At 43.0% G+C, this 12,419-nt stretch overlaps 1 long non-coding RNA gene across 1 annotated transcript in view; it reads left to right on the forward strand.

Annotated features, from left to right (window-relative positions):
- The window catches only part of LOC118231937, a 131,743-nt gene that overhangs the window by 99,163 nt on the left and 20,161 nt on the right, over positions 1-12,419 (forward strand). The window contains exon 4 of the long non-coding RNA XR_004766177.1: positions 3,522-3,655. This is a non-coding gene — a long non-coding RNA (uncharacterized LOC118231937). The remainder of the gene's footprint in view (positions 1-3,521; positions 3,656-12,419) is intronic.

Below are 12,419 nucleotides of genomic sequence, written 5' to 3' on the forward strand. Positions count from 1 at the left end.
CAGTAGAATCAATTTATTCTACCCAGAGTGTGAGTGTGTTTATGTGTGTGTTTGTGTGTGTTGTTGCCATGGTGTTTACATCTCTCTGTCCGGGGTATGTGTCTTTGTTGCCATGGTGCTTGCGTCCCTCTATCCAGCAGGTGTGCATTGTTGCCATGGTGGCACATCTCTTTGCCGTTGTGTCTTTCACAACCTCTTTGCTGTTGCTGTTCATGCCGGGGGGGTTATGCTGGATGATATCATCCAGGCTGTCTTCTGCAACATAACAAAAACGTAATTCTAATTAGCACAGGAACTACGTTTGCCTTGTTTCATGGCAGGGGCAGTGGCCATCACCAAAGTAATTAGGGAAAGTGCCAAGTGTCAAGTGCCATTTTCCTGAGTCATAAAAAAATGTGAAGGCCGGGCCAGACCTGTCAGTGAATGATGACAAGTAAACATGCAACTCAAGAGAAGTTCAGTTCATTACTCAGTCACGCCGCTATTAATCACAGTTTTAATCAATTGTGTTTGCAGTGCCATTTCAAGGCTGTTTTTCAAACTAGGCAGAGATAATTAACTTGAAGTGAGACTTCCTGTATGGCACCACGGTGTCAGTCAATGGCTGATCATGGACAAGACCTCAGATTGATTCTCCACATCTTCTTTCGAAGCTCTGCATCAGACAGTGCAAACAATGGTAGCTAAATATAGAGCCATTTGGTGATTCACAGGAAAAGTTTTGGAAATGCTTTCATTGACTGGTCATATATAACATCAGTCTAACTCATGGTTTACCATCAAACATTTTACTGTATTGAGAAGCCTATGTTGAAACTTTGGAATAACATGATCATCAATTTCTCATAAATAATGTAGAAATAAACCCCAGGAAAAAAGACCTCCAAATCCAGCTTTTCAGCAGCAAGGGGTAATTTGTGCATTCATAGAGTGAATAACATACCAGAAACCTCATCGGTCCATTTTTTGTGATCATAAATTTTATTATGTGCAGCAGTTTGTGAAACAACGGTTCTTTTAGTCCAGATGTCTTGAGAAAATATTTATTGAAGTGTGCATATTTTATTACATTTTACATATTTTTGCAATCTGCTTTTCATATGAAATGTAACTGTCGTTATTCTAGTTTCAAAATACCATCGGGAACATTTTGCCTCCAAAAGTTTGATATTCCGCATTCACTCCAATGAGAACTTCAGTGTTTTGCCCTAAAACAGGGGCAGTACAGGCTTACTTCCAGGACGTCACAAGCTTAGCTTAGGCTAGCATGCCTTCAACTAACCTATCTAGTTAAATATGCATATCTGTGCTCCACACCAGGAAGTCGTCTCCCCACACCAGGAAGTTCTCTTCCCACATCAGCGGCTCATTCCAATCTTATTTATCCATCCTCTTCTCTTCGGCTCTCATCTGACCCCAGAAATCGATCAAGGTTTGTCACCTTTAAGGACATTCCAACCTGTTAAATACTCCCTAGAGGAGTGTGGAGTGAGGAGCTAGGAGGCTCCAGGAGGATGCTTCAGCAAGGATACATGAGTGTATCCTTCACAAAATTAATTTTTTGGAATGTGTGATGTGTAATTGGTTGACTTGTGGGTCCACCTCTCCACATTTGCCACGTCTGTAATTGAATGTGGTTTCAAACTGACATTATATACATTTCCTCCTGTCCTTTCCTTGCGTCTTCCATTGGGTGGGTGGAGCTAAGGAGCGAGGAAAGGACGCGAAGAAAGGATGCAAGGAGTGAAAATAAGTGATTGGAAGTCTCCATACCAGGAAGTCCGGTCCTCGTACCAGGAAGTCCTCTCACAGCAAGATTGCCCCAGAGTGCTGTCAGCATCAGGCAAGCTCATTACAAACCAGAAAAACTATGTAGAGATGGGTTACTTCCCAATTACATGGAAACTACTGTGAGCTAACAGTTTGTTTTTTGTTTATTTATTTATTTATTTGGATATATAGCAGGCATCACCACTACTTTTTGCCAACAGAATTTAATTGATTGTAATTTCTCATACAAATCTGCAATAGATTGTGTATAGATCCCTGTTCCAATATACATTTGATGGATATTACATTTAAATCACCTCATTACAGTGGTTTTATGGTCTCATCCCCTGGTAGTTGCAGCTAACAGATTGCTGATTTGTTCATCTGGATATTTCAGATATTCCAGACTCTGGTTTCTGGAACACAAGAATTTGTCATTTTTGCTGATGGTTAAATAATCAATGTCAAAGTTTATAACGGATTTAAACTCCAACTGAAAAAATGTGTAAGCTTTTTACTCCATAAACTACAGTTACTTTGGCTGCTGTCTTCTAAAAGTATACAATCATACAATTTAGTGCCTGTTGTGCCAGTTCTAAATAATTCAAGCCTCAACCATTTCCCCAGAGAGAATGAACTCAGAACTCATCGCTGCATTCAAATATACTACCAATATTTATTTATCATTATTAAGCCACATTTATAGGGACACTGTCACTGTCTTCACAAAAGCACAGTTCTTGTATTACTAATCTGCATTTACTTTTTACTGTGGAAAATAAAATAACAGTAGTGCAGTCTGGGAGATTAACTTCAAAACAGAAGTAAAATGTGACTAACATTAGACGTTCAAACAATAGCAGATGTAAGAAAATGCCCAGCTCATATAAAAAAATTATTTACATCACTGAACATACACAGCAGAGTGCAACTGTGCATTCAGTTACCACGGTTTCCATGTAATTAAAAAAATGACTGGCTGCTGGGAATGTTCTGGTCCCCGGGGAGATCTGTAAGTATACGGAACGTGATGTCACGCTGTGCGCTGTGGCAGTGGGGGTAGTGTAAATATAGCAGAAACGAATGGCTGTGTGTTCTTTGGCAGTCACGGCGTGCTTCGCGGACCGCGCGCGAGGTCTAATGACAAGCGTCTCTCACCAGGAGTCTCTCTGCGGCTGCGGTGATTGTTCCGTGGTTTGCTCGCACGATTCAAATGGTTGCTTCAAGTACATTTTACTCTCTGGATGTTGGTAAAAAGAAAAAATTTGGAAATGCTCCCCTCAGATTCTTCTTCATCGTCAATGAAACACGCTGTGAGCCAAAACGCACAAAGAACATTTCTATTGAATAGAGAGAGAGAGAGTTGAAAGTGATTTTTTCCTTCTGAGGGTGTGAGTGCTCAGCGGGGAGCAGGGAGATCGTCATCTCCGCCGAATGGGGCCCTCCCCTCCCCAGGTGGCGCTCCAGCCAATTGCGTGTCGCCCTGTGGGGCTGCCAGCTACGGCCAGCACTGGCACAGTATGGATTTGATGGCAGATTTTGGGGGCCGTCCATGCACCTAACAGTGCCCAATCAGAGTGAGCCACTCCCAGCCCCCCCCCTCCCCCAACCTTCACTGATATGTCACATGTCCAACTGGGGCACTGAGTTTTTTTTTTTTTAAACTATCATTATTATTATTATTATTATTATTGTTATGATTCATGATCTGTTGCTGATCCACTGAACTCACAGGGTATCTGCTCCTACAGGATGGCTTCCCTCTTCGCCTCCAGCCATGTGTGTCTGAAATTCAATCATTGCAGCTACCCCGAGAGCGCTCTGCCTCGCCGTTACCACGGCGATTGCGTTCACGCCTGGCAGCTGAAGGCCTGGCCTTTATAAGGTAATTGCTTTACATTAAAGGAGGTAAAAGGTCCTTGCGGCACGCTCAGGTGTAATGAAAGCTTAATGCTGCCAATGCTAATGACCCGGTGGGTCTTAGCAAAGACGTGCGCATGCATAGGAAAAGCCAGCGTATGGGGAGCAAAATGTATGGCGCATTAGCAGGGAGAACTATTAATTTCCCATAACGCCAAGTTCTTGTTCATTGTTTCAGTCATTCACTCAGAATAGACTTCCTGTTGCAGTCACCTATGACCGAGTGTTATCTCAACCTGAAGTTAGAGGCGGAAAGTCAATGAAGTACTTAAAACTTAATGATGTTTATTAGCCTCAACGGCGGAAGCTTTCAAATTCGGGCCTGGGCACCCACTGTGTAATCTCTCAATTTTAATGAGTTATTAATTGTTCTTAATTAGACACTTTAACGTCTATTAAAGTATTTACCCTCTTAAGGCTACGTTATGTCATAAACAGCTTTGCATTCTATTAATTCATGTCCCATAATATCCCAGGACTTTAAATTACTCTCTGATTAAATAATGCTTTAATTTTCTTTAATGGGCAATATGGGAAATGATTCCATTAGGAAGAGGTTACATTGTTAATTGGTTAAATTACAGACTGACAGGCTAAATCACTGGGCTCCTAACCGCTGAAGATGTTAACACTAAACTATTTTTGTGGCAAATGAAATTAGTTTAGAGATAAAGTAAATTGAAACAAGCCAAACTGGCACTTAAAAAATAAGTATTAGGGGGTGTGGAAGAATATATGGACGAACCCATGACTGGGTTTTACAAACATTTGCTGTACATAGATTTCCTTTTTTGTGCAATGGATTCTCCGGTACTGTGCTGTAGACAACTGAATTTAGAGTTAACTGCAAACACAATGCATAAAAATTCTAAAGCAAAGAGACATTCAGTACAGCCTGGAAAGAGGAGAGATGACTAATTAATTACTGGTAATTAATTAATTACTCTTGTGGGAGGAATCTATCAAGAGGCAGTGACTTCCTTTGGAATGTACATCTGGACTGTTGTGTGAATAATTTAGCTGGTGAGTGTTCTCTAAAAAGCTTCTTTAAATGTCATATGTCACAAGACTGTTTTTCTGATCCACATCCTGCGTCTAATGCATGCGGAACAAGAAGTGTCTGGTAGAAATCCGACGTAACAGTCTGATCCCCTAGTGTGAGCTAATGAATTCTTTATTTGGTCATCTTAGCTACCAACTCCAAAGACGCGACGCAGTGGAGCGATGCCATTGGTCGAAAAGTGGGCTATGTTCCAGAGGAGATCAGCCAAACAGATCGTACACACATTCTCTGTGTAAATTATTCATACAGAAGGGTAGAGGACCATGCAGCGCTTTCAAAGCCTGCTATTTAATTGCTCCTACATTCCATTTTCGAACTTGGAAAACGGGACCAAAGAAGTGAGTGGGCATTGATAACTTCAACGCTCACCACACCTGTCTATCTGAATAGGAAAACCAGAACTAACCTGATTTTACAGCATAAGGGACATCTCGTGAAAGCAGTGGTTTATGGTGATTCTGTTAAACTGATATCAGATCGACTATTCACAGGAAACGGGGGCATCGTCCTAGTATTAATGTATTCCCTGATGGGTTAATACAAGCTGAACTACAGGCTTTTAAATGAAATGCTAAATTGAACCCGAATGCCTTTTGTTTAGTAAGGTGAACTCAACCATGGCTGGAACTGTGTATTCCCAGCCATCGGCTGATGTTGGCCATACATGGGGCAGACAGCTCAACGTGGAGAAACTTATTGTCAGGAAAACATCGGGGTGGATGTAGGGGATAAGTCTGAGGAAACAACAGAGTGTGGGTTTGAGGGAATAGTGCTGTAATTCAAAAGGCGGGGGAAGGGGGAGAATTGAAAGAACAGACGGCTTCAATTTCTCCACACGTGCCACATCTTTATTGTGGTTTAAATGAAAAAAATAAAAACAGGCGATTCTTTCAGGAGATTTCAGTGCAACCTCAGATCATCTCCGACAGAAGCGGAAGAGGATGTGTCTGTGGCTCGTTATCCGCGCCGATCAGCGCAGGTGCTCATTATCGGCGTTCTTCCTCCTCATCCGGGAATGCCACAACATTTCCCCGTTTGGAACCTTGCCGCGATACTCGCTGAAAACTGGAGCACAAAGAAACCGCCAGATGACGTCTGAAATCCGAAAGTGTGAAAAGAAACTCGACGTGGGATTTGTGTTGCTCCGCACTCCGGGGTGTCACGGGAGAGAGCCGGAATTCTGGAATGCCAGAATGCCGGAACGCCAGAGTGCCGGAATGCCAGAAAACATGGGGCAAGGCACTGAACGGACTGCCTGCTGCATCACAAACCTTTTAACTGGTCAGATCCAAACGAGAGCATGAGGCTCAATTAGTGGGACACAGTTGGTGTGCGGTGGCTTTGTGTGTGTGTGTGTGTGTTTGCTTACACAAGTTCCAGTCAGCTGCACACCATGAAATCCCATCAACCAGTTGAGTGGCCAATTGGTACACCTGTACTGGTCTCATCTGGCAAATGTGTGCTCTGTACAAACTCATTTTAGAATGTGCCATGGTTGTTCATGCTCAATAAAGTATTAATAACTGTATTATATTACCTTTGGAATTATACATATTGACCTGGATTCATTCAATATTTGTCCTCAACTTTGGTTTGCAGTCTTTCTTGACGCACCATTCTCATGAAGAAAAAGGAAAAACTAGACATTGCGTTTCATTCCGAACCAAAGCTTTCGGAGGAATTTTGATTTAACACAAGCCTCTTTCTTGATTTTCAGTCCAACATCAATAAATATGAGCCAATATGGTATTAATGAGGAGGCCAGGTTTTCTGTTATGAAACATTCCACACCAAAGTTCAGTCAGTTACTCGTGTTACTTGGTTCCAGGGCTCCAGACGAAAGCACATCCCATGGAGCCATTGGTTTCCGCAGCCAAGCGTTGTCTGAGGGTGATGTCATTTTTGGGAGCCAAATATTTCCCTCTTCATGTCAAATGCAGAATTAAAGTCATAAACAGTGGAAAATAGATTGGGCCCTTACCTTTCGTTTGCTTACCCGGTTTGTCTCCCTGGAAGCTTTCGTCTGTGTGTCTGCGTAACGCTGGCTGGGCCTGCTAGCAATGCGGCCTCTGGAGCTGTGCCCCCTGCTGGCCGTCTGTAAGAAGCGCGGCCTGGAATACTGGCAGACGAGCTCAGACAGGCCCAGGTGGCAAACGCAGAAACCTATTGTGGCTTGAATCAAACCGCAGAGTGGTTTCAGTTTTTAGCAGACACCTCCGCCAGCCACCGTGGGCTGAATAATTCCTCTGAGGAGGATGAAGGGTGTATATTTGAGTCAGCCAGTCCGGCTTTAGCAGATACCCAAATAACTGGAGTCTTTTTCCAGTGAATCCATGCCTTTCACTTCTCACACAAGGCTGACCATTTCCCCTTGGTCCGCTGAATCTTTACAATCACTTTCACTAGAATGGACTTGGTTCGTATTCATCATCTGGGGAAAACTGGACCTTCCAGAGCCCCTCTGTTTGTGTCTCTGTTCCTTTCAGTTTGTGCTGTGATATGAATATAATGTTTTGCAGGCAGTCGAATAAAAGCACTGCTTCGAAATGGTTTTTTTCCAGTCAGTGACTTGACACCAAGCACTTGTCATCAGCACTATAACACGAGCGAACAATATTCTTTTGGATTCATAAAAATATTTTGCCTGGCTGGCTGATTTCATGAAGACTGAAGACAGATGCTCTGTTTTGTTCCATCTGACATGCTTGCAATACTATTTCAGCGACTTTGATTGGCAGTGAATATTCTGCCATTGTGTAGTATTGTTGGATCTGTGACTTGGTTCACAGTAGAAATACGAATATTGATTGGTTAAGAAGAAAAATAATTATTGAAGTAAATACACTTTTACAGGGTCAGTAACAGGGTCCTTATCTCATACTTAAAAAATAAATGCAAAGGTTGGTCTTTCTTTCTTCACAAACAGAACTTGGCAAGTTTATATTTTGTGATGCCTTTGCTTGCCAAATTGCGTTTGTGCAGGAAAAAGTAACACTTGCATTTATTAGTAAATGCAAGTTAAGGACGAATGAGGATTGAATCGAGGCCAGAGAAACAGAGGGAGGGACTGGCAGCAAGCGGAGGTTAATATTCACCCAATTTAATGTGCGATTTATTTTAAGTAACTGACTTAACTGCCGAATAACAGGATGTGCAAAAGCAGCTGTCCCCTGTAGATTTAGCATTTTGAGAGCGAGGTAAATGTCAAAGATCCATATGATTTCTGAGAAGCATTTGCCTTCAAAGGGACAACGACGGTGGCAGGACTTTGATCTGAAAATAGACACCCACAACTTCAGCAACCCACTCACTGCAATCATTACACAAACTTCTTGCAATGAAGATGACACTGAGGCTTTTAATTAATTTAGAGAACTTTTGTTTAATTTAATGAATTCAAGCCCATGACAGATGAAACATTCCCAATTTTGCTCATTGCAATGCTTAAACTGTTCGAGCCGCTATGTCTTGCATCGCTAATATAAATGTTTTCTTACACAGGCCAGTTTACAATGGAATTCCCTTTCTCCATTTACTGTGAAACCCTCCTTTACATTTGCCTGTTAAAGGGATTGGCTCTTTCTTAAATGTATTACATTATGTGTTTCTGTGCCTCCCAATAGAAACTTTGGAGCATTTATAACCGCCTTTAGTTCAGTCTGTGAGTGAGTCACAGGGAGAAACCAGGAAGTAATCATACTGCAGTGCCGTGCGATCAGAGTATTGGACTCAAAACCTGGGCCCTCTGCTATTTTCAGAAAAAAGCCAAAAATGCAGATTTCTCCAGGTGGAGATTAACATCAGTTCTTTATGGACTGTTTCAGAAGGGGAATGGGGGGATTGTTTCAGTCCAATATCCCCACAAAAAAGAAAGAAAAAAACATCAGTTCCACTTTCTTCAAAGGCTTTTAGATGTAGTGCTCACAGGATTGCTTTCATAGTGGGTCCTTTGCTCTCTAATGGCAGTGTGTTGAGTCAGCCACTGTTTAAAGATGTATATTTAAAAAAAAATTGAGATCAGGTACCTACCTGCAATTCAAATTCTAATTTATTTCATTAGGTTTTTAGTGCTAGCTTGAACAGGGACTCAGTTTTCGTTGAGGCTTTCGCCTCATTAATTTGTGTCTGAGGACATCAAAGAGAGTGGAAGAGTGTGGTGTGATCACAACGCTTCACCCTGATTCAGGCGCTTATTAACATATTAAACACTGGAGAACGAGGAGCCAGTGGCGAGGAACCTGCCACTGAATGCAGTTGGAGACACACCTGGAACTGGACACACTTAGAGACACACCCCTGGATCTGGACACCCCTGGATATGCACCTAGACCTGGACACTCCTGGTGAAACACTTAGAGACACACACCTGGACCTGGGCACACCTGTAGAAATACTTGGAGACACATACATAGACCTGCTCATACCTGGACACACACCTGGACCTGGAGGTACCTGAACAGACACCTGGACATGTACCTTTACCTGGACAACCCTGAACCTAGACACACCTAGTCACACACTTGGACTTGGACACACCTGGACATATACCTGGAACCAAACACCTGAAGACACACAACTGAAACTGTGCTATTTTTCCCTCACTAACACTAAAGTGAGAGACAGCAGACTCCACAGACTTTTAAAATACACAGAATTATTAGTCAGATAATAGAGCTGAACTTCAAAATCAAATACATTTCTTGAACCATCTCTTTAATGTCTTAAACAGGAAACAGACACTGTGGTTTGCTCACTAGTTCCAGCATTGTAACCTTCACACTTTTAGCTGCCATCTTTGATGCCTGGTGGAGCAGACATCATCGCCGTGGTGACATTTCCCCCTCAGTCTGCAGTTGTCAAGTCGGACCCCCCGAGAGGGAAGATGTCATCGCTCACATCTGTCGAGTCAGAACCGACCTCCAGCTGCTCAATCACGCCCGTCACGGGCTAGATGGATGTTTGACGGGCGGAACGATGGCAGGCCTTTCACTCTCAGGTCCGACGTCTGAAGATAATCAGCCCTGATGTCTGGAAATTTTTTATTTATTTTTTTAAAGTTCAGTAACTCTCAGAGAAAATGTAAAGAGGGAAGTGAAAGTGATTTCGCAGCTGGCTTGGGAAAATAAACATGCACAGCAGTGTGCGTATTACCATAATTTAAAATATTAAACGCATGTGTCAACACGATGTACCCGTAGACACATGTGGCAACCATTTTTTTTTTAGCTTTAAAAATAATGAAGGTGTTCAAAAGATAAACATTACCCTACCTGTCCCTATCTCACCTTTTAGAAACACCTCGGAACCAGTGCATCTGCTCTGTAATGCTTTACAGGAAAGCTATCGTTAGATGTGGTTAAAAGACAACATTTCTGCCTCTAATCAGGAATCTGCCACCTCAGCACCTGCAGAAAAACAGATGCGGAGCTGCTTTGAGCCGTACGATCGCCGCGAGATGTGATAGCTTTGACATTCAAATGCAGCGCAGCCGATAAGTCCAAGAAGCACAAAGTTTCTATCAGACGCCGCTAGCACATTGCCACATTGTTAATGTCGTCCCTGTTGGAAATCGGCTGGAAGACACCTGCTGTTCCCATGACGATGTCTTCCCCCTCTTACCTGCAGCTAAACAAGGAATGGAATCCAATTAAAGGCTGCAAAGTATGAAAAATCCAGCATAATTGCCCCATGGGGTCCTTTTTCAAGTACAAACGTGTAAGCCAGTGTCTTGGCAAAAAGTTGAAATTCTATGTTTGTTGTTTATTTATCTATTGCTTTATATAGCTTCCGGTTATTTGCTTTTGTACCAGAGTTTACTTTGTTCCACCATCTTATCACATGCATTACATGGTATATTTACCAGTGACATTTTTATAGTGAAGCTTTGGCTTGATTGTGTTACAGTCAATTATATGCATCATTACTGGAGATTATTTAACCTTGTTACAAAATAACAAAGATATACAGCATAATAAATATGTGGGAAAAATCAGTAGTCCTCCGCTTTGCCTCTGCAAACACCTTTATCACAGCGTGTTCCCAGACATTGATTGCATTGTCTCTGAATCTTGGAGGGGGTACGAGGGGGGAGGGGTGGTTAGTTGAAGAATCAACTGAGCTTTTGCAAGAACAGAGGAGAAAAAAAAACAAATTAGAAAGAAGCGCTGGGCTGACAGAGGGTAATGCGCTAAGGGCACATGCCAGTGTTCCCGTGGAGACGGGAGGGTGGCAGCACTGACAGGAGGCCCCACCCCCGGGTCTTGTCCCTCTGGGGGAGCTCCGCCCCCAGGCCCTATCTTTCAGCTGGAGCTTCACCCCCAGGCCCTGTCCCTCTGGGGAGATCTGCCCCCAGGCCCTATCTCTCAGATAGAGCTTCACCCCCAGGCCCTGTCCTTCTGAGGGAGCTCCACCCCAGGCCCTGTCTCTCTGACAGGCAGCCCCACCCCCAGGCCCTTTCTCTCTGATGGATCTCCACCCCCAGGCCCTGTCTCTCTGAGAGAGCTTCGCTCCCAAGGCCCTGTCTCTTTGAGGGATGCCCTTGCATTGCGTAGTAGCGAGATGCCTTCTCAGTGGAACTTCTAAACTGAGATTACCAAAATGTCTCTGTTTCCTGTTGTTTTAGAACGGCTTTATACTGCTTTTGAGTTCTCTCTCTGTCTTCAGAGCTCTGTCTGGCTGCGGTGTTGCATTTTAAATGTGTGCACGCTAGAGATAGCATGTTTCCTCGTTGTTTTTTTATTTTAGATTTACCACAAGCGACCGCCCAAGAAATGCTTCTGTTTTTTCCCAGCTTGAAATTTCCCAACCATATCCGTAGGCCTTTCTCATCTCTGCAGCATCCCACGTCGGTTTGGGAGAACACAGACGGCTGTGATCCTCTCCAAGGCATGTTCGGCTCGTTCATTTTGTTACGCTGCCCATAAACTCAGCTGTGCCGTCACCAGTACACATCAAACCTGGGCCAAATACTTTAAAGTAGTTCAGATGATTAAATTAGCCAGGTCTGGTGTGAGTAATGCAGGCATCTGAGCAATGAGAGGAGTCTCGCTTGTCTGATGATGAGTAAATCTCTGACTACCCCTCTTGATGCTACGGCTAATTTTAAACTGACGCGGTTAGGATTCAGTACCAGACCGTGGGGCATATCACTGTTCTTTAGCAGGATGTGCCACTCAACAGCCCCTTATCCATGATCATTGTGAGAAAGTCCGCATGGGAAACCCCACTGATAAATAGGGGCATTCCACAAATGGAAGGCCCCTAGTCTAAGCTTGCTTTGTGGGTGTTTAACGCAAACACGTTCAATTGCAATGCATTTGTGGGCCATTGGCCTCTTTTTTTGAGGTTTTGTTTGATGATGAAAGATTTATGCAATACACAAAAAACGTAAAACATAAAAAGTACAAAGAAGCACTGCACAAGAAAAGAAATGTTATAGTTTTTGTTTTGCAAATGAACCAGACGTACTCAGCCATGTGTTAACTCACACATGTTGTACATGCTGTTTACAAGGAGTTACTGATGCAACCACACTGCACTGATAACATTTATAAGTCCACCGAAACAAACTAAAGCAGTGTCCCATTTTCTTTTGATGTAATGAAAAATTGCATTATCATCGTCATCTGCTGCATCGTCAAGGCTGCATGTCCTCTATTGTTTGTAG

This window comes from Anguilla anguilla, chromosome 7 (genome assembly GCF_013347855.1).
Source record: "Anguilla anguilla isolate fAngAng1 chromosome 7, fAngAng1.pri, whole genome shotgun sequence".
In the NCBI taxonomy this organism is placed as follows: domain Eukaryota; kingdom Metazoa; phylum Chordata; class Actinopteri; order Anguilliformes; family Anguillidae; genus Anguilla; species Anguilla anguilla.